This window comes from Talpa occidentalis, unplaced genomic scaffold (genome assembly GCF_014898055.3).
Source record: "Talpa occidentalis isolate TD23 unplaced genomic scaffold, MPIMG_talOcc4v2.1 talOcc4.5, whole genome shotgun sequence".
Taxonomy (NCBI): domain Eukaryota; kingdom Metazoa; phylum Chordata; class Mammalia; order Eulipotyphla; family Talpidae; genus Talpa; species Talpa occidentalis.
The window spans coordinates 127201118-127224471 of NW_023604861.1; the positions used below are offsets into that span (position 1 = coordinate 127201118).

General features: G+C 39.4%; 1 long non-coding RNA gene across 1 annotated transcript in view; it reads right to left on the minus strand.

Annotated features, from left to right (window-relative positions):
- The window catches only part of LOC129146851 (uncharacterized), a 71224-nt gene that overhangs the window by 1450 nt on the left and 46420 nt on the right, over positions 1–23354 (minus strand). Inside the window, exon 4 of the long non-coding RNA XR_008554132.1 lies at positions 1073–1200. This is a non-coding gene — a long non-coding RNA (uncharacterized LOC129146851). The remainder of the gene's footprint in view (positions 1–1072; positions 1201–23354) is intronic.

The following is a 23354-nucleotide window of genomic DNA, read 5'->3' on the forward strand; positions in this document are numbered from 1 at the left end:
TTATCTAATTCTTCCTTTTGGGTGGAACTAAAAGTCTTGCAGAAGAGAATCCTTTAGTAAAATTTGGTCCACAGAAGTGTTGAAAGATTTTTCTATAAAAACTAATACTGAAATAGTACTCAAGAGCTTCTGGCTCTCTCATCATTACAATATGAATCTTCAACAATGGTAGGTTGACTGGGAGAAACATGTTTGTGAAGACTGTGCATGACTGTAGATTATTGGACAGATCTTTTTGAGACTTTATTTAAACTTTAGTTTTTCTACATAATCTTTTCTCACAGGATACTAACATTTTCCAAATTAGGAGACAGCTCCTAATCTCTGGGGGTTGCAGGAGTGTCTAAGGAAATTAGTTCCTCAAAAACATGTCAACCAGGTATCCAACTCAGCCCAAACTGGATTATCTAGTATAGTGTCATTCAGATATTCAGTCAATAAGTATTTTATGGGCTACTTCATTTTAGACCCAGTGTTGAGTTAAGCAGTACCATGGAATCCTGTTTAGCTACCTGTAAACATCCCCCAAAACACAGACAGACACATACCCCAAGCCAATCACCTGAGAAAGGATCTTACCACCCAAGATAAGGGAAGTGAGGTTCCCACTGTTTAAGTGACTTGCCCTAATATCCCACACGTGACAGAGGAAGGATTTAAATTTGAACCCAAGTTCCTGAGACACCAGAGCTCACACACTTTTCCCGATGCATCTCCTTGGCTCCCAGGACCGTCTGCAGATTTCCCAAGATTCATTGCTGGTAATCACACGCCAGGGGCAGGTGCTAGCCAGTTAGTCCTCTCTCTTGCTGACCATCATACCAGGGTTCAGATCAAAGTTAGCTTTGCTGACTTTCTTTCTAGCCATCATTAGATTGTGGTCTCTGGTCTGTGCCTCCTTAGGAACCAGCAAAGCCACAACACAGGGTGCAAAGGATCACAGGGTACAAAGAGTCATGGGGAGGAGGTTTGTGGTGTGTCCCTTTAGAACTCCCTCCCACCTTTTTATTTTATTTATTTATTTATTGCTACAGCTGCTGCAGGGTGGTGGGGGGCATTGATTCTGACTCACCACACACTTTGAGAGCCTCTGACTCATCTCAGCTCTGGTGTTCTTCCAACTCTGCTCAGAACACTATGGGTGCCCTTCCTCAGCTGCCCAGGAGCAGCCAGGACAGTTCAGATGTGCTTGGTTCAGCCCTAAATGACACCAAGTTCATTAGTAAGTTAGACACACACACAAGAATCAAAGACTGCCCAGCAACCAACAGGGCTTAGGCAAGTTTTAGACTGTGTTGAAGCCAAGATTAATGTGCAATACCATTAGAATTAATTAACTACTTTGCATTCAGGCATATAGTGTGCATTTGCATTGATAGTATTATTGATAGTTAAAAGTTTATTTTTACATTTTCTTTTATGTTACTTTTTATAAAAGGTAACTATAAAATATGCATTAGTTGAAAGTAAGTCACAATTTTTTTAAAAGTTAACTGTACGTTAAAAGAAAAAATTCTTTATCCATAATTTTGTATAACTCTGGAATAAAATCTTGACGTTAGGAAGATCTCAACTTTGTAAGAGATCATATTGCTCAAAGTTAAGAAACAAGCTTTAATTTAACTGCTTAAAGAAGGATCCTTTGGCTGTTCCCATATAATAAATGACAAGTGTTTCTTTGACTATATGAAAGGCTCCAAATTCATTTAATTGTTCCTGATTGCTATTTTAATCACTATGCAGTAATTCCATTTCAGAAAAGAATTTTGCATTTGTTAGAATTTTGGCATTACACTGTCCTTTCTTTCCAACAGCCTGTTGTGGTTCGTACAACAGAATTTCCCCCCGTTAATTATTATCAAGAGTGCTTTGTCCTATCCTCTGATACCTCTGCTTACTCTCACTGTGAGACTGCATTTCAGCATTTATCATCTTCTGTGAGGTTTTAATATTGGTATCAAAAATGTTGTTATCCTTTAGTGAACCTCTTGTATAACAGTCATGAACAACTTCCTTTTGGGGAAAGTTGGCTTTATCTTCATTTTTAAAAACAGATGTTTGTATGTTTTGATGAATCCAACACCCAGAATCTCTTCTGATTGGTTTTTTGAGGTTTGACACCAAACTTCTTTTTACCTACCTGCACTGATAACTTATACCTATGAAAAGCTTGTGTACCTATGAAAGCTTGTTTGCAATGTGGTTATAGACTGGTAGTAGGCTTTTTGTTACCTCCCTTGGCCACATTTTGAAAATGTTTCCTAGTAATTTGTTTCAGCAAGAAATGAATCTGAGGCACAGTTCTGTAGAAACTTGGTAATGTCCCCCCGGAGGGCTCCCCAATTCTCAGCCTTCTGGGGAAGGGCCACCCAGATCTCCCCTCATGATATGGGCCCTCAGCGTGTATATTTTGGAAATATTTGGAACAAGAAAGTTTGGTAGGACAAAAGATGTTTTAAGGATTTAAAGAGGAAAGGAGCCGCCTGCATTGAACTCACTATCGTGCCGAAGTGACTGCAGTCTAACACCACATGTGTTCTGGCTTTTAGCAGGATTGTTCTCTCCACTTTGCTCTGAAATGTAAAGCACCATTGCCCACTGCAAGTCTTAATGAAAAGCAGCTCATAAGCAAGTTACGTAACCTAATTGTAATCCAGGGATCAGCTTGGCTATATTATTTAAAGAAATAGCATCCATTTTCTGTGACCTGATTTAGAAAAGAAACCCAGGGAGGAAAAAAAAAAAGAAAAGAAAAACCCAGTTCAGCACTTGGCTCCCTGTGCTCATTCTAATGAGAATGCTTGTAAATAATTCAAAAACAATGACTTTTAAGAACATTAGACACAACTTAGCTCAGGGTTATAGCTCAAAGCTGCCTTTGCTGCTTAAAGCAAATTATAAGCGATCATGAAATATGGGGCTTATTTTTCCAGAAAACTTAGTCACTTAGTATATTTAATTTCCTCATAATTTAATACATGTAGCACTAAGTAGAGGCAAGAGGCTGGGGAAAAGATGGATGGGCCCTGCTCTCAGGAAGCTTAAAATCTGGGAAGGTTAATCATAAATGCATAGACATTGGCTCATTAATTGGAACAAATGTATATTCCATAGCAAAGTAAGATGTTGACAGTGGTAGAAAAAGGAGCGGCAGTGGTGGTATGGTTATAGTAACTCTGTCTATTTTTGCAACTTTTCTGTAAATCTAAAACTATTCTAAAATTAAAAATTTATTTTTAAAAACCTAGATAGGGAACCAGTTGGGTACACAAATAGATACACATCCGTCCTTGTTGCCTGGTTTGTAGAAATAAAACCAGACTTGCCTAATAGGCAGCCTCCTAAGTAGTATGATTGTTTTATGAACTTCAGAAGCACAAAACTGGATTAATCATAGCCCTGATTCATGTTAATAGTGTGTCATGTATCAAAGACTATGATTGGTCCTTTGGTCCTTATATAACCTCATTTTATTGACTTACACTGAATATATATTACAATAATATATACTAGTCATAAACCCACCTGTCAACCCAAGAGCTAAAAGTTTTTCATGATTTACATTAATCTGTGAGTTTCTTCCCTACTTCAAACTCCAACTTTTCTCCTGTAGTAACCACTATATTAAAATTTGCTTTAATCCTAGCTTTGCATTTCTTTACATTTTCATATGAATATGTGTGAGTCTAAACAACATATTTTAGAACTTATTTGTGTTGTCTTCTGGGACTTGTTCTTTTGGTTTTCATCAGTGGGTTCTAAATTTTTGCTATTACAAATGGATTCTTCCTTGAGTACCTTTTTTATTATATTCTGGTAAACATGTCCTAATGTTTTGATTGACTAGTTTTTATGAAATTGAAGAGTCTTAACACTGTATAAGAATCAAAACAAAAAGAATCAAGATTCAACAGTTCACTTATAGAAACTGAGTTATGTGGTCAGGGAAAAGCATATTTGAGGCAAAGGAATATATTAATTATACACCAAATCTACTTTAGTTAGGAATTGATTTGGCTATACCATAAGATCCAAATAAACAGTGGGTTAAACAAAAGTATTGCTTTCATGTACAACATCAGAGGTGAAAACCTCTGACTGATAGGGCAAGCTTCACAAAGTAGTCATGGATTCAGCCTTCTTCCAGCTCCTCCAGTTTGCTATCCCTAGGTGGTGACCTTTGTCTTCATGCTTAAACTTTCAGCCATTATCTCTACTTCTCAGTCAGTGTGAGAGAAAAAGAAAGGAAGCCGAGTGTGCCTCTTCTGTTCAAGGACACTTTTCCCAAATTGCACATGACATTTCTAATAATTACATCCCATTAACCAGAAGGTAGACACTTAGCTCATCTAGTATCAAGGGAGAAAGGAAAATTGAGTCTTTATTCCGGATGTCCCTGAATTCACCTAAAATTTAAGGGTTCTTTTACTAAAGAAGAATAGGGATAAGGATTTAGAGATAGTTAGTGGTCTCTAAGAGAATTGTCACAACTAAAGTAAAAGCAGAAAGGAAATCAACCCATTTATGTTGAAAGGCACAAAGAAAAGGTCAAAACTGATATCACCTTCCAAAAATACCACTGTCAACCTTTTGAGATATATTCTTCCAGACTTTTTCTACCATATATTTATCTTCAATACTCCCATAACTATACCTATATTTATATAAATATTTCCTCACATTATTTTTAAAGAGACTGTCTAAATTATTACAGTAAGTCAAAGGGAAAGATGACTGGTCTTGGGCCTCCCCCGGTGGAGCAGCGGTTGAGCGCTGGGCTGCGATGCTGCCCATGGCCTCTGCAGCACCAGTTTGATCCCCAGCCACCAGCAAGGGTCACACATGGTGCACAGACCTCTCCTGCCGTGCCCACTGCTCCCCTCAGCAGTGTGCTTCGTCAGTCTGCCTGTTCTGCTCCCCGCTCTGGCCTTGGTGAATTCTCTCACCCTCCTGCGCTTCTGACTGTACCCAGTGCTTCTATAAATAAATAAATAAATATTAAAAAAAAAAGGAAGAAAGAAAGATGACTAGTTTTTTCTTCACCTTTATTAATTTTTTTAAACATTTATTTATTTATGCATACAAGAACTGGGGTATAAGCCAGAGGTACAGGGGGTGAGAGGATTCACCAAAGAGAGTGGGGGGCAGAACAGGTAGATCTACTGAAATACACTGCTGTGGGGCTTCCCCTGGTGGCGCAGGCGGTTGAGCACAGCACTGCAGAGGCTGTCCGCAGCCTCTGCAGTGCTGGTTCCATCCCAGCTGGCCAGGGAGGGTCCCACATGGCGCGGCAGACCTCTCCTGTCGCGCCCGCTGCTCCCCTCAGCAGTGTATTTTGTTAGTCTGCCTGTTCTGTTCCCCACGCTGTCTCTGGTGAATCCTCTCACCCTCCCGTGCCTCTGGCCTGTATCCCGGTTTTTGTATGCATAAATAAATAAATCTTTAAAAAAAAAATACACTGCTGTGGGGCAGGAGAGGCCTGCTAGGCCATGTTGGTTGCTCCCTGGCTGACTAGGAATTGAACTTGTGCTGCAGTGGCTGGCGATAGCTTGATAGCGCTGTCTTTAACCCTTGCACCACCAGGGAGGCCCTTTTTTTCACCTTTAAACTCTAAATAAACTTAATGGGAAATGTAACATTCTCTTAACTAGAGGAAAGAGAAGAATGTGGCCTAACATGAGTTTTTATATTTCTCAGAGTTATCAAAATAACTTTAGCTGTATACAGGATGGTTGGGAATAAAAATTCAAAGGTGAATTTAAAACAAAATGATTAGTCATACGAGAAGACGTACAGGTACATCATCAATTGCAATGGTGACCAGAAAAATCAATGGACATGTGAACTTTGGGATTATACATATGAAGAGAATTTGCCCAGACCATAGCAATAGAAAGGTACAAGTTTCAGTAACTAGCCTACATACCCCTAAGCATGTCCTACCTGATGAGTAAAAGGAAGGTTCTCTGGGGATCTGCTTTCTTTTCCAGTGCACCAACTATCATGGTAGATGACCTTTGGTCAAGGAAAGGACTATTATATGGACATGCAAATTCACTCAAGAAACCTACTAGGACTTACTATGTATCAGGTGCTTGAGTACAAAAAAAAAAAAAAAAGAATAAAACCTAGTCTCTGTCTTCAGGGCAACCACACTATAAAGATCAGTTGCCAGATCTGTACTAAGCACTTTACAAGCATATTCATAATAATCTATTCTTATCCACATTTGACAGATGAAGAAAATAAAGTTGTAGGATAGGTAATTTGATGGAGGTTACACAGCTAGTAAGTAGCAGAACTAAGACTTTTTTTCTTTTAAATTATAATTTATGGGGCCTCCCCGGTGGCGCAGCGGTTGAGCGCTGGGTTGCGAAGCTGCCCGCGGCCTCTGCGGCGCCGGTTCGATCCCCGGCTGCTCCCCGGCCACCGGAGGAGGGTCCCACATGGCGCGCAGACCTCTCCTGCCGCCCGCTGCTCCCCTCAGCAGTGTACTTCGGTCCTTCTGCCTGCTCTGCTCCCCGCTCTGGCTCTGGTGAATTCTCTCACCCTCCCGCGCTTCTGACTGTACCCAGTTCATGTATAAACAAAAACAAACAAATAAAGAAAGAAAGAAAGAAAACATGCCTCTATATAAAAAAAAAAAAAAGTGAAAAGAAAAAATAAATAAATAAATTATAATTTATGGAGGTAATATTGGATTAGGACACTGAATGTTTTAAGGATACAGTTTTATACCCCTTCAAATATATGTTACCACACCACACCCACAATCAAAGAACCTATAACTCTCCACCATAGTCCATTGGCCACCCTCCCCCTAATTTTCTTCCCAATTTCCATCATCTCCCTCTGGTAATCTCAATTCTACAGTCATAATTCTAGGGCTTATTTTAGTTTAGCTTTTCTTTTCCTTTGTTTTCTTTCTTTGTAGTTCACATACAAGTGAAATCATCTGGCATTTGTTTTTCTCCTTCCAATTTATTTTACTTAGCATAATCCCCTCCAGTTCTATCCATGTTGTCACAAATGGCAAGATTTCATATATATATATATATATATATATATACATATTTTAATTTGTATTTCTGACATTCAGTATACATACTAGCTGTATACTGATGTTCGACGTTCAGCACACACACACACGTATATGGCAGGGTCTGGGGGAAGGGGTGGCAGGCACCATGTATAACCTCAAATGCAATAAGAAGCCCCTGAAGCAGCCCAAGAAGCAGGCCAAGGAAGTAGATGAGGAAAAGCAGAAAGAGGAACAGTGGGAACTGGGGGAGCTAAAAGACAAAGTTATGGGGCAAGGCCACTTGGCCACAGGTGGAATTAAGAAATCTGGCAAAAAGTAAGCAGTTCCTGTGCCTGGGGTAATGATGATCCTTAATTCCATTCCTGCTCAAACACCTGGGTTCCCTGTCATGCCATCTGTTGCCGTTAATAGCTAGAATGAAGTGTCTTGGAGCCTGTTGGACATTTAAGAATAGACTTGTTAGATAAATATATAAATAAATATTATTTCAGACAAAGCCACTTTCCATTAAGGGAAGGCAGACAGGGCTTATCATATAGAAATCCACTAGTGCTGACCAGGAAACCCCAGCCTAATTGACTGAAAATTCTACTTTTGGGAGAGGCTGAAACTGAAATTAAGTTAGGAATTATTTGGTGGGCTAGACAGTATTTAGGGCCTGTTTTTTTTTTTCCTTAAATACCCTCATGGTACAGAATTCTCCAAACTGGTCCAGGACTCAATGTTTCTCAGTACCTGGCATGAGAAAATGTAAAATGTCAAAGTGATTCTCACAGTCCAGGGCACTAAGATGAAGACAAAGATTAAGCCTGATTTTTACAGAGGAAACATCTATTTTTATCATTATTTGGGGTTTGATTTGTTTTTTAACCTTTCACTTTCTTTAATATATTTCCTCAGAGCAGATAATTTCAGTCTCTTCTGTGTGAATGTGTTTTTTTCTTTTATTAATTTGAATTTTAAAAAAACCTTTGCCAAAAAAAAGAACTCATAATATACAACAGAGATGAAACTGTATACACAATGAGAAACATTTGTATACTAAGAACTAGATACACCAGCAAATCAGAAAGCTACTACTAGATATTTAAGTTACAGTGACTAAGGAGCTGACACCAAAACATGATTGTTAAAAGGAAAAGGCAATAAATTGGACCTCATAAAAATTTCAAACTTCTGCTCTACAGTAGGCCCTGTGAAGGTGAAAACATAAGCTACAGACTAGAAGAAAATATTTGGAAACCACATATCCAACAAAGGACTTGTTTCTTAACAGTACACATACACACACACACACACACACACAATTAAAAATGGGTGAAAGTTATGAACAAAAATTTTATCAAAAAATATACAGGTAGTGGGCCTCCCCGGTGGCGCAGCGGTTGAGCGCTGGGTTGCGAAGCAGCCCGCGGCCTCTGCGGCGCCGGTTCGATCCCCGGCTGCTCCCCGGCCACCGGAGGAGGGTCCCACATGGCGCGCAGACCTCTCCTGCCGCCCGCTGCTCCCCTCAGCAGTGTACTTCGGTCCTTCTGCCTGCTCTGCCCCCCGCTCTGGCTCTGGTGAATTCTCTCACCCTCCCGTGCTTCTGACTGTACCCAGTGCATGTATAAACAAAAAAAAAAACAAACAAACAAATAAATAAATAAAACATGCCTCTATTAAAAAAAAAAATATACAGGTAGAAATATACAGATGAAAAGCATACAAAAGATGTTAAGCATCATTAGCCACTAGGGAAATGCAAAGCATAACAACAATGAGATCTTACCACAATACCAATTAGAATGTTAGTAAGGCTATAGAGAAACTGGATCACTCTCATACAATGCTGAAAAGATTAAATGATATAGTCACTTTGGAACACTGGCTATTTCTTTGTGATCCAAACTTGCAGTTACCATATTACCTAGCAATTGAATTCTTGGGTATTTATTCCAGAGAAAGGAAAACCTATATTCGTGTAAAAACTATACATGAATATCCATAACTGTTTCATTCAGGGTAGCCCCAAACTGGAAGTAGTTGAAAATATTTTTAGCCATCTGGCTAAAAAGCTGTGGTACATCCATTTTAGACTACTACTGAGCAATAAAGAAGAATGAGGTATTAATACACTTAACTTGGATGGATCTCAAGGGAATTATGCCGAGTGAAACAAGACAATCTCAAAGGCTATAACCTCATTATTCCAGAGTTAAGCAACCATGCTTGGCTTGAAAGCTCAACACATGTGTGCTCTGGCTCTCTTGGTTTTTCTGGCTTCAACTTGCAACCTGGTTGTCGGCTCAGATGGTGTTGCTGATATGAAGTGTTGACCAGTTAAAATACCCTCTCTCTCTCTCTATCACCCTTCTCTCTCGCTCTCTTTTTAAAGATTTATTTATTTATGCATACAAGAGCTGGGGTACAGGCCAGAGGTGGTGGGGGTGAGAGGATTCACCAGAGACAGAGTGGGGAACAGAACAGGCAGATTGACTGAAATACATTGCTGAGGGGAGCAGCGGGTGAGTCAGGAGAGGCCTGTTGCGCCATGTGGGTAGCTCCCCGGCTGGGGATCAAACTCGTGCTGCAGAGGTTGCAAATAGCTTCATAGATTGCGTAGTAACCCCTTGCGCCACCAGGGAGGCCCCCCACATCTCTCTCTCTCTCTTTCTTCCTCCACCTCCTTCCTCTTCTCATTCCCCTTGTAAATAAACCTTTAAAAAAATAAATAAATTCTTTCTGCCTGGATACTTTTGGGTCTTGTCCTGAGTTCTCAAGGTATGCAGGTGAGTCACCTCCATTTCCCCCTGGGGTTGCCCTATAACAACTTTACTATGGATAGGCTGAGACTGGCACAAAACAAAGACATTTCAAACAAACAGAAAAAGTTTACTAATCACAAGAAGATCCATGATTTTATTACGTAACAGTAAAAGGAGTAATTCTCTGTTTTGCTCAATGCTTTTTTTTTTTTTTACTGTATTGAACAATGCATGGCATAGAGTAGACACTCAATAAATGGTTGAATTAATTGTCACAAGGAAACATCAAACCTAACAGTTTGACTATGTTCCAGGTCACATAGGAAGTCTTAGTAAATATTAAAGAAGAGAGCTAGACAAAGGTCTAAGGAAAAATTGATAAACCAATAACACGGGAGATTTTTAACATTTCTCACATAGGTAACAAATAATAAGATCAAACAGAGAAATTTAGTTAAAGATACAGATGATTTGTATAATTGACTTAATAAATTCAATCCAATGGACATACAAAGAGTCCTGTACTCAACAATTATAGAACACATCATTTTTCAAAATCTTTATATAATTTTAAAGAAAACATTTACAAATACTGACTATGTTCCAGGTCATATAGGAAGTCTTAGTAAATATTAAAGAATATTTACCAATTATAAAATAAATTAGAGAATTTATATGTAGAATTACAGGACATATATGAATTACAGGCTTTATATCAAGATCTATTTGATAGATCATGTTTTCTGAACAAATGTGATAAAGAAATTAAAATATGTTTAATGTTTGAAAAATAGAAAGCACTTTTATCTAGTCTTCAGAGAAGAAATAACTAAGAAAATGAAACACCCAGCAAATGAATAGCAATGAAAACATGCCATAACAAATTTATCATACAAATAGCATAAAGGAAAATTATATTATCGCCTTTAGTGTATATATTTTTAAAAGAAGAGTGAAAATTAATGAGTTAGGTTTCTAAATCCGCATGTTAGAAAGTGAATAACAGAAGAAGGAAGGAAATACTGAAGATAACAGCAGATATTATGAAATGAAAAACAAATGAAAATGTGAAGGTTTTATTTACTGTTAAATATTTTATGTACATGTCAACATCTAGGACATATTTTACAATTAATGATATCTAAGATTCATTAACATTTGGTAGATAAACTTCTGGTAAAGCTGATAAATCAAAAAAGAAAAGGCACAAATAAATAATATTAGAAATAAATATCTGGCTATAACTATGATTATGGTAAAAGTATTTGAATAAATGAATGCCAATAAATTTAAAAATAAATGACATGGATTTTTAAGATCAATATAAATTATTAAATTTACCTTCAGAAGAAACAAAAAATATTATTAGATGTATAATAAAAAAGGACTAATAGCTAGGGACCTCCATGTTCATCACAGCTTTATTCACAATAGCAAATTTGGAAACAACCTAAGTGCCCATGTACAGGTGAATGGATAAAGAACATGTGATGTATACATTTAAAAATGCTTCTAACATTTCACCACTGAGTATAATGTTTGTGGTAGGTTTTTGGTAGATACTCCTTTTCAGTTTCGAAAAGTCTCATATTTTTAGTCAGCTAAGAATTTTGTGGGTTTTTTTTTTCTTACACTATAAGTGGATATTGAATATTATTGAAAGCTTTTCCTGCATCCTCTGAGATGATCATGTGGTTTTCCTTCTTTAATTTATTAATGTGTTGACATGAAACAACAGCCTTTTTCTTATGGTAATTCATCATTGTATTTGTGTAATAAACCCACTGATCATAATTTTTAAAAAATACCTACTACCTGGATTTGAATTGCTATTATTTTGTCCAGGATTTTTTTCATTTCTATTCATAATCAAGATTGATCTATATTTTCTTTGCTTGAACACTTGTTGTATGGTTTTGGTATCATGAAATGAACTAGCCTCATAAAATGAACTTTCCATTTTTTAATGCATTTTCTGGAAATGAACTCTCCTGTACTATAAAATGAACCTCATGTTTTGTGATAGACTTAACTATTATTTCTCTTCATTTATGATTATAGATCTAGCAGTATTTTTAAATTTTCTCTTGTTAACTTTAATAATGTGGAATATATACACAATGAAATACTATTTAGTTATAAAAAAGATGAAATCCTGCCATTTGCAATAACATGGATGGACCTAGAGGACAGCAAAGTGAAATAGATGGAGAAAGATAAATAATGTATAACTTCATTCATATGTGGAAGATACAGAGACAAAAACCAATGTGCAAACAATGAAAAACAAAAAACAAACCCTTAGACCTTAAGAACAAAGTAATGGTTACGAGAAAGGAAAGGGAGATGAGGGATGAGTCAATTGGGTAAAAGCGGGCAATTGTGTGGTGAAGGATGGAAACTAAACTTTTAGTGCAGAATTTATAGATGATGATTTATAGTGCTATACACCTGAAAAACCTATGATGTTATAAACCAACATTACTTCAATAAAAAGTAAATAAAATAATAAAAATTTTAAAATATTTTATGTAGTGAAATGGGAAATATATAAAGCACTTCTGCACAGGCAGATACCATGGCTCTCAAGGAAAAATACTGAGGCATTCTTTTAGCTATGAGCTGAACTGGCTGCTTTTTTCATGGACACTATTTCTACTTGAAAGAAAGACTTTCAAACTATGGTTATTCAGACTGGGGATCTTGGCAGGCATTTTTTTCATAAATGAACAAAGTAAGCCTGTCACTTCAAGGAAGCAACTGACTGCATCTGTTGCCTATGATAAATTTTGAGCTTTTACATAAAAGTTAGCATTTTGGAAAACTTGTGCCCACTACCATGACCTTGACAATTTCCCAATTTTTAAAACGTTTTATGATTAAATCAGGGTGCTATAAATAAATGTGCTTTTTGATATTATGTAATGGAATCTGTCAATATTTGTTAGCCATATACAATTCAGTGAACCAATGTTTTCCAAACGACCAAGAAGGATTGGTGAGATTTAGGGTTAGAATGTATCAGTGAGATTTAATGTAGGAGTATGAGAAGTTCATCTACATGATTTCAGATTCCACATTGCAACCAATCTAATTAGATTCCACATTGCAACTATTATGAGTTGACTTTTGATTCAGTGTCCAAATTATCTAAGATTATTAAAATACTCCTCCCTTTTCCAACTACATATCCGTGTGAGGCCTATTTTTCTTCATACACTTCAACCAAGACAACATATTGCAACAGATTGGATGCAGAAGCTGATAGGAAAATTCAGCTGACTTCTATTAAGCCAGACATTAAAGAGATGTGCAAAAATGCTACACAATGATCTTCTCACTAATATTTTTTGTTTGGTAAATATAGTTCTTTTAATTAAAATATGTTATTTATATTAGACTGTAATGAGTTTATTGTGGTTATTTTAAAATCAGTAAACAAATATTTTTTAAAATCTCTCATTTTAATTTCAAACTCTATAACTATAAAGAGATACAATCCACATAAACAAAAACTATTCGGGCCCATAATAATTTTAGCAATGTAAAAGGATCCTGAGAGCAAACTCTTGAGAACCGCCTCCCTAAAGAAAAAAAAACCTCCCGTTTATTTCCCAATAGACAAGCATAAGACTGTGTATTGCAACAAGGTTTGTGCTTCCAAAAAAATTAATTAAATGACTTAATAGTCTATCTATAAAATACCTCTCTGAAGTTAAAATGAATGAGCCAGGTTTGCATGTATCCATGTGGGTGAGTCTGCAGTCAGCTGAAATTAAAACAAGTTGCAAAAGGAGAGGTACAAAGGGATTCTACTTACATACATTTCAAAAACTGAGAGAAGGATGTGGTTGCTTGTGGCTACTTCCATATGTAGTAAGTATATATATGTTTGGATGGGGATCCAGGAGAAGACACACACCGCCCTCAGGACAAGGCCAGGGAAAGTATGGGGCAGGCTCAAATGTACATGTACATTATTTAGAAAAAGAAAATGTGGCCCACAGTTAATGTTTGGGGCCATAGGTGTTTTCTGTACATTTCTAGCAGTTTGACATATTCCAGTGTTATAATTTTTTTTTAAATGCCTCTGCGCAGTTGCTCTGAGAACAAAAAAATTCAAGTGGCTGGTTCCCAGCGGAATAGATTTTGTTCATCCAGGGCCGAGAAGTCAGCAGCCCTGCTTTTTTTGCAGGCTGCCTGTTGACCCTCCTAGATGACTGGGGATATTTGAAGGGTTGTGTCTTTTCTGTCCGCAAAGCTCTTGATCCTGGGTTCTCCGTCATGGCTGCAAAGGAAATTCTCCCTCGGATTTCTTACAGAACTCCTGCAGCTGTTAGACAGGGCAAGAAGCCAGAATACCCAGAGAACAACTTGAGCAGGATCAGCATAGTTCCCGCTTGGGGCAGGACTCCCAACACAAAGCATCCTGTTCCTTTTCCTTTTCCTTCTGAAGCCAGAGAGCAAGCCTTTGATTCATGTGGCGATGCTATCATGTAGCCTGCTGGGTGTAGCTGGGCTCTGGGCCTGCATCTGGGAGGCACCTAATTCCCCCAGCGCTCCCCGGAGCCTCCTGGGCCCCACGGGATAATTTCATGGTGCAGCTGAGATGCTAGTTTTGCCTTTAAATTCATACATTCGGCCCAGAAGCTGCTCAACTTCCCGGAATTTTTATTAAGAATACTCTCAGCAGCAATTTCCAGACTTCACAGCCTCTGCTAAGGAGGAAAGAGCTTGATATTCTGGTTTTGTTTCTGTTTGAAGAGTGCCTCCCCAAAGGAATTGCATGTGTCCCAGATTCAACACAGCTGTTAATTAGAGCTGAGAACACTTGGTTGACCCCTGTGTGGCTAATTGCTAGAATTGAGAAGCGTCTCTAAGGGCTTCATATGATAACAACTGAAAATTGTACTGAGCATCACCTAACGCTCTGGATCCAGTTCAGGATGGGAAGCAATAGGCTCCCCGCGGTTCCTGGCGCGGGAGAGGCAGCTCTGTGCTGAAGGAGCAGTATTAAGGATTCTCTTCAGTGATTAAAACACCCACATTTCACTTTGGATGTGTGACTTGAGGCGCTGTGCTCTGAAGGGTTGATCAGGAGCTCGGAGCTGTGTGGCACAGCTGACGTGGCCTGCTTTGGAAGCTCCCACTTCTCCAGCATCTCTCCCTGGGCAGGCAGCGCCTCCGGTCGGTTCTGTGCGGTGGGTTTGACAAGCTTCCTGTTGCTGGTGTGCCCTCTGTCCTGCGCGCCCCGACTTCAGTATAGTCTTCAGGTTCTCAAGTCCCTGACGTGGGTTTGAGTTCCTCAGTCAACCACCAACGGAGAGGCTCCTCACAGCAGCACCCCTCCCTCTCGCCAGTTACACTGGCCTGGTGTCTCTCCCAACACAGTTAAATTACAGCTTTCCCTAACCCTTTCCTTCTGGACACATATAGCCACTCACCATGGGTTAGTCATTCATGGGTCAGTTTTTGTTTAGGGGCAGTTTGGGGGTAAACATGTGGAGGAGATGAGCCCTGGTCTCCACCTCAGGAGCTGGAGTCTGAGACAACATCTGTCTGGACCCTCCACCAGCTTCCCAGGTGCAACCTGGTGCAAAGGGTCCTGTTTGCACATCTTAAAATAACAAGAGTCTAGGGCCTCCCTCTAGGGCAAGGGGTTAAGCACCACACTAAGAAGCAAACTGCAGCCTGTACAGCACAAGTTCAATCCCTGGCCAGCTAGGGAGCTACCCACATGGTGCAGCAGACCTCTCCCAACTCGCCCGCTGCTCCCCTCAGCAGTGTATTTCAGTCAGTCTGCCTGTTCTGTTCCCCACTCTGCCTCTGGTGAATCTTCTAACACACACATACACACACACACCTGGCATCTCCGGCCTGTACCCCAGCTCTTGCATGCATAAATAAATAAATCTTTAAAAAAAAACAAAACAAGAGTCTAGCTCTTACATGTGAAAAATGTATAGAAATCACCTAGTTCTCTACCTGGCACACAAGCATGGTAATCACCTCCCCTAATCCCACGACAGCAGTGAGGCCAAGAATGGGAGGCATGGAGAAGCAGAGCTGTGAAGGGTAAAGAGGCAGTTAGGAGGAAGAGACAGGCCAAACAGAGCAGTGAGAGAGATGCCCCTTCCTCCTTTCTCCCCAGGTCCTGGGAGAGAGTGAAAATCAACGGAACTGACTGCGAGTGTTTTGGCCTCAGTCAAGAGGCCTAGAGCATATCCCAGACAGCGTAGTGCTCTGGGAGACCCATTCCCTTCGCCAGGTCCACGGAAGTCACCTGGATCCCTTTCCAGAAGTCCAAAGGATGGGTCCAGTTCTAGGAAGGGTAGCAGTAGCAGAGTGAACCTTGCCCAGGGTCCTGGAGGGGAGGGACCCAACAACAGGGGCTGGAAGGAAAAATGGATTTCACTTGATCCCAACAGACCCTGATTGACCCTTATCAGCACCCTTCTCCAAGAATGGTTGGAGATCCCACTTCTTGCATCTCTAATTGGACCTTTCAGACTTTCCTCCTTCTAACAGACATAATCTCACTCACAGATGTAGATGGAGAAGGCCCTGTGTGCTCAGCAGACACACCTGCCTCCTGTAGCTGTACCAGGGAAGAAAATCTAATACATGAAGAACCATCAGAGCAACACAGAGGAGCATCACATGGTTGGTTGGCTAATGGGTGCAGTGCGGGCTCAGAGTCTTAGACTCAGAGGGAGGGTTCAGTGGTCAGGGAGACATCAGGGAGCAGGTGGCTCTCAAAGATGAGTGAAGACCTAGAGGGTAACACAGAGGCAGAGGGCTTTACTTGGATAAACTGACAAGGCTGATTGGAAGGCTTGTGCTAGAAAATGATAAGAAATCATGGTCCTTTATTGTCATAAATTTACATGGAGCTTTATCTTTTGAGATGTATATATTTGAGATAAATTTTCATAATTGCTTCTCTTAAGGCTTTCAAGATTTTTTAAGGTTTATTTATTTATTTATGCAAACAAGGCCAGAGGTGCAGGAGGGTGAGAGGATTCACCAGAGACAGAGTGGGGAGCAGAACAGGCAGAAGGACCAAACACTGCTGAGGGGAGCAGCGGGCAAGACAGGAGAGGTCTGCTGCTCCGGGGATTGAATTCATGCTGTAGTGGCTGCTGATAGCTTCATAGTGCTTAGACTTAACCCCTTGTACCACCAGGAAGACCCCTCTTAAGTTTTTTATCCTATCTTTAGAATTGAAAAACACCTTAGATTTTATATTGTCCAGTTTCCACACATTACATTTGAGGAAATGATTCCCAAAGATATGGAGTGATTAACTTGAGGTGATACAGTTAAGTAGCTCCAGGAATGTAACTTGGGTCTCTTTCCACTCCAATGGATGTACCAAAAAGAGTATAAATGCATTTCTGTTTTCATTTATATAGAATTTTCTATTATAGAGAGCTATACTTAAAAAGAATGATTTGATGTTTTGTATCCTAAAGTAAAAGAAATTTATGATCATCACAGAAAATTTAGCCAATACATATAAGCCCAAATAATTTAAATCATCCAAATTCACAGCATCCAGTTTATAGACTTGAAAATCATTGAAAGTACATGTTCCTTTCAATTGACCAATGTATATAGGTAGCTTTATTTCAGGAGCAAGTGTCTCTGGTCCCCTTTAAGGAGAAGCACGTTAGGCAGGATAATGTGGTATAAAGGGGGATAAGATTTAGAGGCCAAATACCAGATCCAGGTCCTGGCCCACCATCACTCACTACGTGATCTTCCATAAGTCTATCAACTTTCTTGGGCTTTGGTTTCTTATTTGCAAAATGAGAGGGAATTCAGTGATCAACTACTTAGCTTGCTAAACACCTCAAAATCAAGCATTGTGAGCTTAGAACAATTGATTAAAAGAAAGCAAAACAGTATCTGATGTTTTTAAAAGAATGCAGGTATGTTAAAATAGGCCTCTTTCTTTCTCAGGGTTTTGGCTGAGGCTCCAAAGCTGAGAACACTAGGTTGATGTCTCCCCCCACCACACATATCCTAAGTGAAACACAAGACTGTCTAGGTAGGGTTTGCAAAGAGAGTGGCCTGGAGCTGGTTCTGCCACAAGTGGACCTTCATACACCCCCAGGCTTTGCAAGAGGAGGTAGAGAGAGGAAACTAGAGGTTGCCTTCTGATTCCACTGGAAAAAAGTCTTTAGTGAAAGGTTGGCTGTTAGCAGCCCAGCAGAGCAAAGTCAGTGGGTCCCAGCTGACCTTGCAGAGACAATAGGGAAGTCCGTGCCATAAAAACATGAGCATGAGAAAAAGAATTGGACTTGAGCTGCCTTTCAGACACTAAGGGGACCTTCTAGATGATTCCAACATAGGAGACATGGTATGAGGTAGTCTGCAGAAATCCAGGGATGGGGGCAATTATAAAAGCCTAGCCAAAGGAGGCATTGTCAAAGCATGCTATAGCAAGATATCCCAGGTAGTAAGGGTCCCTAAACAAATCATCAAAATCATGCCACAGGGGAAACTCCTATTAGATCAGCCACTCACAGAGGGTCTCTGTTATAACAACTGCAGTAGCCACTGAAGACCTTGCCTCATGTTCCCTAATCCTTTCTCTCTCCTGGGCTCAGTGAGTACAGGAGCTGGTGAAGCAAAAAGAAATGACTGAACTCCCACTTCATCGTGTGTTTTCAAGTTGGTTGTGATCCACTCAGCGGAAAGGAGAACATTGATTTGGATAAGAAATTGAAGTGTGACATTAGATTTGACTGAACTTTTCAATACAACTACAGGTAGGCATGAGAGATTTGAGAGAATAATTTTAAAGGGCCAGTCACTGAACAGATAAAGATTGGTGTGTATATATACACAATGGAATAATATTCAGCTATAAAAAAGAAATAAGGCAGCTGTATACCTGAAATGTAGGCAGTGTTACAAACCAGTTACCTCAATTTAAATAAGACAAAACAAAATTGCTTTCTGGTTGAATCCTCCCAAGTACAGCTTGTTTAATATACTAGCTATAGGACAATAACTTTGATGATTGGGAGAGGATTGATTGCAAAGGTGAGGAAGACAAGTGGATAGATCCCACCTAAGAAGCTATTGTCTAGAAATTAGGCAATAAGGGAATGGGGGCAGAGAATATTTCTGAGGTAAATGTGGCAGGCACTAATGACTACTTAGATGTGGAAAGGAAATAAGGTGGATGACTCATATAAAGCTTCTAAACTTTGTAGCCTGACAGAATGGAAGATGGTGACTTGATGGATAGCAATGCAACTTCTACAGCTAAATATGTATTCTCAAGAGGTCTTACACTTAAGTCAATGAGGCCGCAATTTTGGAACTCTTTAACTAAGTTCTTCCTGAGCCATAGCTTCTGAGCCAATTTATGAGTCATGTGAAAGAATCGATCTCATTACTTTATTTATCCATCTTTCATTTAATCCATCATTTAATACATTTATATTAAGTGTTTCCTATGTATTATGTACTGTGCTAGTAACAGTGGAGAAAAACAAGCAGGACACAGGGTCAGAACTCAAGCTGCTCACAGACAGTATCCTACCTACTTCAGTTAACTATTGGGGTAACTCTGGTTTTATGGTCTGATCCCCTTTTAACTCCCTTATGTTAGAAAAAGAAAAGAAAAGCAGCATATTGTGTAAATTGGTTATGTCTCATCTTAAGCACATAACCTTATTTCCATTTGTCCATATTCCATTTTGGCTTATGTCTTGCGGAATTTAGGCTGCTATGACAACATGGTCCAGAAATTTGATCACTAGCCAAATTTGCACTTTCTAAATGTAAGTAGACCTCAAAATCAGTCTGAAATTCATTGGCATAAAATGTACTCAAATAAGGCCATACAATTCATTCTCTCTCTCTCTCTCTCTCTTTTTCTCTTTCTTATACACACTCACACACACACCTTTCATACAACTCATCTTCACTTCAGTAAGCTAATATATTGTATACGTAATACTCAGAATATCAAAGCTTGATGCTAAGTCCTCTAAGGGATATAAAAATGAAAACCATAGTTTATCCTTTTCAGAAGCCTACAACTTAGTAGGAAAAATAGATATGATTATAAATAGACATATGTGATACAAAAGAAACTGTACATAAAAGAATAAACAACAAAATTATAATAAATTAACAGGGTGAAAAGAACCTACAATAACTTTGTATTTATGTTGAATGGGAAACTCAGGTATAGAGATCATCATTAATTATACTCTTCAATTTGTTCAACAAATATTCATTGAACACATACTCTGTGGCAGGCACCTTTCTGGGCACTGAGGATGTGTGGCTTTGTTCAAATTGGAAATATAGCCAATAAATAAGCAAATAAGTAGTAATAATGGGCACAATTAAAGCAGGGAGGTGGGACAGCGAGTTATCAGATGGCTCTTCAGTTGGGTGATCAGAGAGCTTCTCTGAGGGTGTGACATTTAAGCAATTTCCAAAGGACAGAAGAGTCCACCCTGAGGAGTAAGTCTGAAGGGTAAACATCTCAGACAAGGTAGCAGCTATGGCGAAGGAACTGCAAGAAATGAATTTCATCTGCTGTAGAAACTAAAAGTCGGTGCTTGTGCCTGGCCCATGGTGGGAAAGGTGGAAAGAGTGGATTAGATAAGGTTGGAGAGTTGGGCAGTGACCAGATAACGAAGGTGAGAATTTAAAATAATAAAATGTTTGGCCAACCCATAAATGCATGCATGCATGCACACACACACACATATACACACACATACACACACACTCTCACATACTCACACACGCAGTTCCAAAAATGTTTGAAGCATTGGCAGAACTGCTGGAATCTATGACTACTTTGGAAGAAATAACATTCATTTGGATCAAGTTTAAAAGCTCATTACTTTATATTCACATCTAATACTTACTTTGATGAGGAAAATCTAGGGAACAAAAGGACATTTGCAAAGTACACATGGGCTCTCAGCATTATGAATGGGATCTCTGAACAGAATACTGGAAAAGCCTTGGGTTCCTAAAGAAAAATTCAGGAAAAAAAGAAACTCCATGACTGTCAGCAGGGTGAGTAGAAAAATTCCACCATGGATGTAGAGAAGCAGTTTCTCATAATGTTGGAGATGATTGTTCTGTGTCCTCAACATTGGTGATGGATAAGGCTTATTTTACATTGTTTTTTCCCAGACCATCCTCCATAGGCATCCTTTTTAATGTGTTTGGGATATGTCATCACACAACTGTGTACGTTTGATAAACACATGGGTTGTTTTCCATATATTTTAGAAATTTCCATGATTTTAATCAATCGATATGGCATTGTTCTATGTGTTTTCTATTTACTCAAGACTATGTTTAAAGGTCTAATCATGTTATTCTGTATAACAATAATGTATCACTTCTAATTGCTACAGGATATTTTGTGATAAGGATCCTCCATTTTTTCCTTATCCCTTCCCCTAGAATGGATACTGGATTCCTGCATGCTCCCTTTATGCAAAGAACATTCTCATAAAGGGGTGCTGTTGGACTGAGATGAGCTTCAATTATTCTCATTGAATTTTTCTTGGTAAGGCAAGATTGCTCTCCTTGAATGCACTAGTTCAAATTATATTTTCGTAAGTGAATACACTGAGTCTTATATGGTAATGCAGTCAAGGGCAAACAGATAGTAAATTTGAGTATCAGTTGTAGGGCCTTTTCCACTGAGAATGGCTTTCTGTGGAAGCTTGCCCTTACCCATATAGATGTGCAGAAATACGGAAGCAAAGTTTGGTTGAATTATTCTTTAGGGGGTATAGCTGGCTTTCTCTGCCCTTAATTCAACAATGACTTGACTGGCAAATTCAGGAGACCTGGTGCTTTTTTTTTTTTTTCATCATCAAAGCACCTGTACCAAGCAGGTTTATGTTAGGGATAAGCTCTTTTCTTCCCTTGAAGAAACTTAGTTTAATTTCCTCTCACAACCACAGTCAACATTAATAAATGAAGGTTTAGGGCCTCCCTGGCGGTGCAAGGGATTGAGACGCAACCTATGGAGCTATCCACAGCCACTGCAGCACAATTTCGATCCCTGGCCAGGGAGCAACCCACATGGTGCAGCAGACCTCTCCTGTCTCACCCGCTGCTTCCAGCAGCAGTGTATTTCACTCAGTCTGCCTGTTTTGTTCTCTGCTCTATCTCTGGTGAATCCTCTCACCCCCCACGCCTCTGACCTGTACCCCAGTTCTTGTATGAATAGATGAATCTTTAAAAAAAAATAAATAAATGAAGATTTAAAAAAAAATCTGTGATTCTGTTTTCTTGCATCTGCATTTCATGGCTCAGAATCCCTCAAAATTGATCATTTCAGCTGGTCCCCATTCTCCACAGACACTACAAAGTCCCTCAAACTTCAGGTCCCCAAATATCCAAGCCATTCCCAAAACAGTAACCAGGCCAGGGGGCCGTGCCCAAAGTGTAGCACAGTGATTTCCTTAGGAGCCTGATGCTTTATGAGCAAGTATGGCAGAACCATAAACTGGATCCTTTTTAGCTGTGGTCGGTTATGCCCTTGGGTTTGAAACAATTACTTTCCTAGACATGTGGTTCCCAGATGAAATTCATGCTGTGATTTGATTTTTCAAATGCAAAAAAAAAAAAATCTCTAGCAGAAATTCATCACCAACATGTTAAAGAATTTGATGACTAAAAATAATCTCCCCATAGAGTGCATGAACATGGTGTGCAGCCTTGGAAAGAAAACATGCCAGCAAGTCCATCAGAAAGGGCATGACATGATCAATGAACTGGGGGCCTATCTTTTGACCTGGTATCAAAAGGCTGTTTCACATGACAGAAAAAAATTTGAATCTATTAAATAAGAGATGATCTCAAGTACATGCCATGGACACTTGCCTTTGAATCATATCCAGTCCTCAAAGATGAGTTACAAGGCAGGGAGGGGTTAGCACAAAATATTCTTAATATCTTCCTTTCAATTCTGAGATGGACTCTGCTTGGATACATATCTACTCCGTACAGTATCGGGTGGAGCCCACTCTCTCACCTCAGAACATGGTTCTCCTCGTTCCTAGGAAAGAAACTACTCAGTTGCTTCAAAAGAAGAGCATTGAAGCTGGGATTTATCCCGAGGCAGGCAGGCAGCAGTGGGTAATGAAAGATGAAAGCCGAGAACACTGACAGATTTATACTGGCCTCTGCGCCCAGGGCCATTATTAAGGCAAGGGTTGGGGGGTGCAAATTTAATCTGCAAACTCATTTTTTGTTTCTGTTTTTCCTTTAGCTTCAACATGTTGGTGTTTGTTTGATGTATCTGAATGGGCTATGAAAGTCATAAAGACTCTACTAGGCATGGCGTCTTCACCATCCCAGATGCCTCATACGCCCTTCACTCATTTAGGTTGCCTATCTGGCCACTGAAAGCTGAGAAGTTCACAGTCGCTGTTGAAATAAACATGTTGTTTTGGAATATGGTTTTATTTTATGATCCCAAACATTTCTTCCCCATCTCTTCATCAGACAAAGCCCCTGGAGATACAAGAGGACTGACTTGATTGCACCTCAAGGCA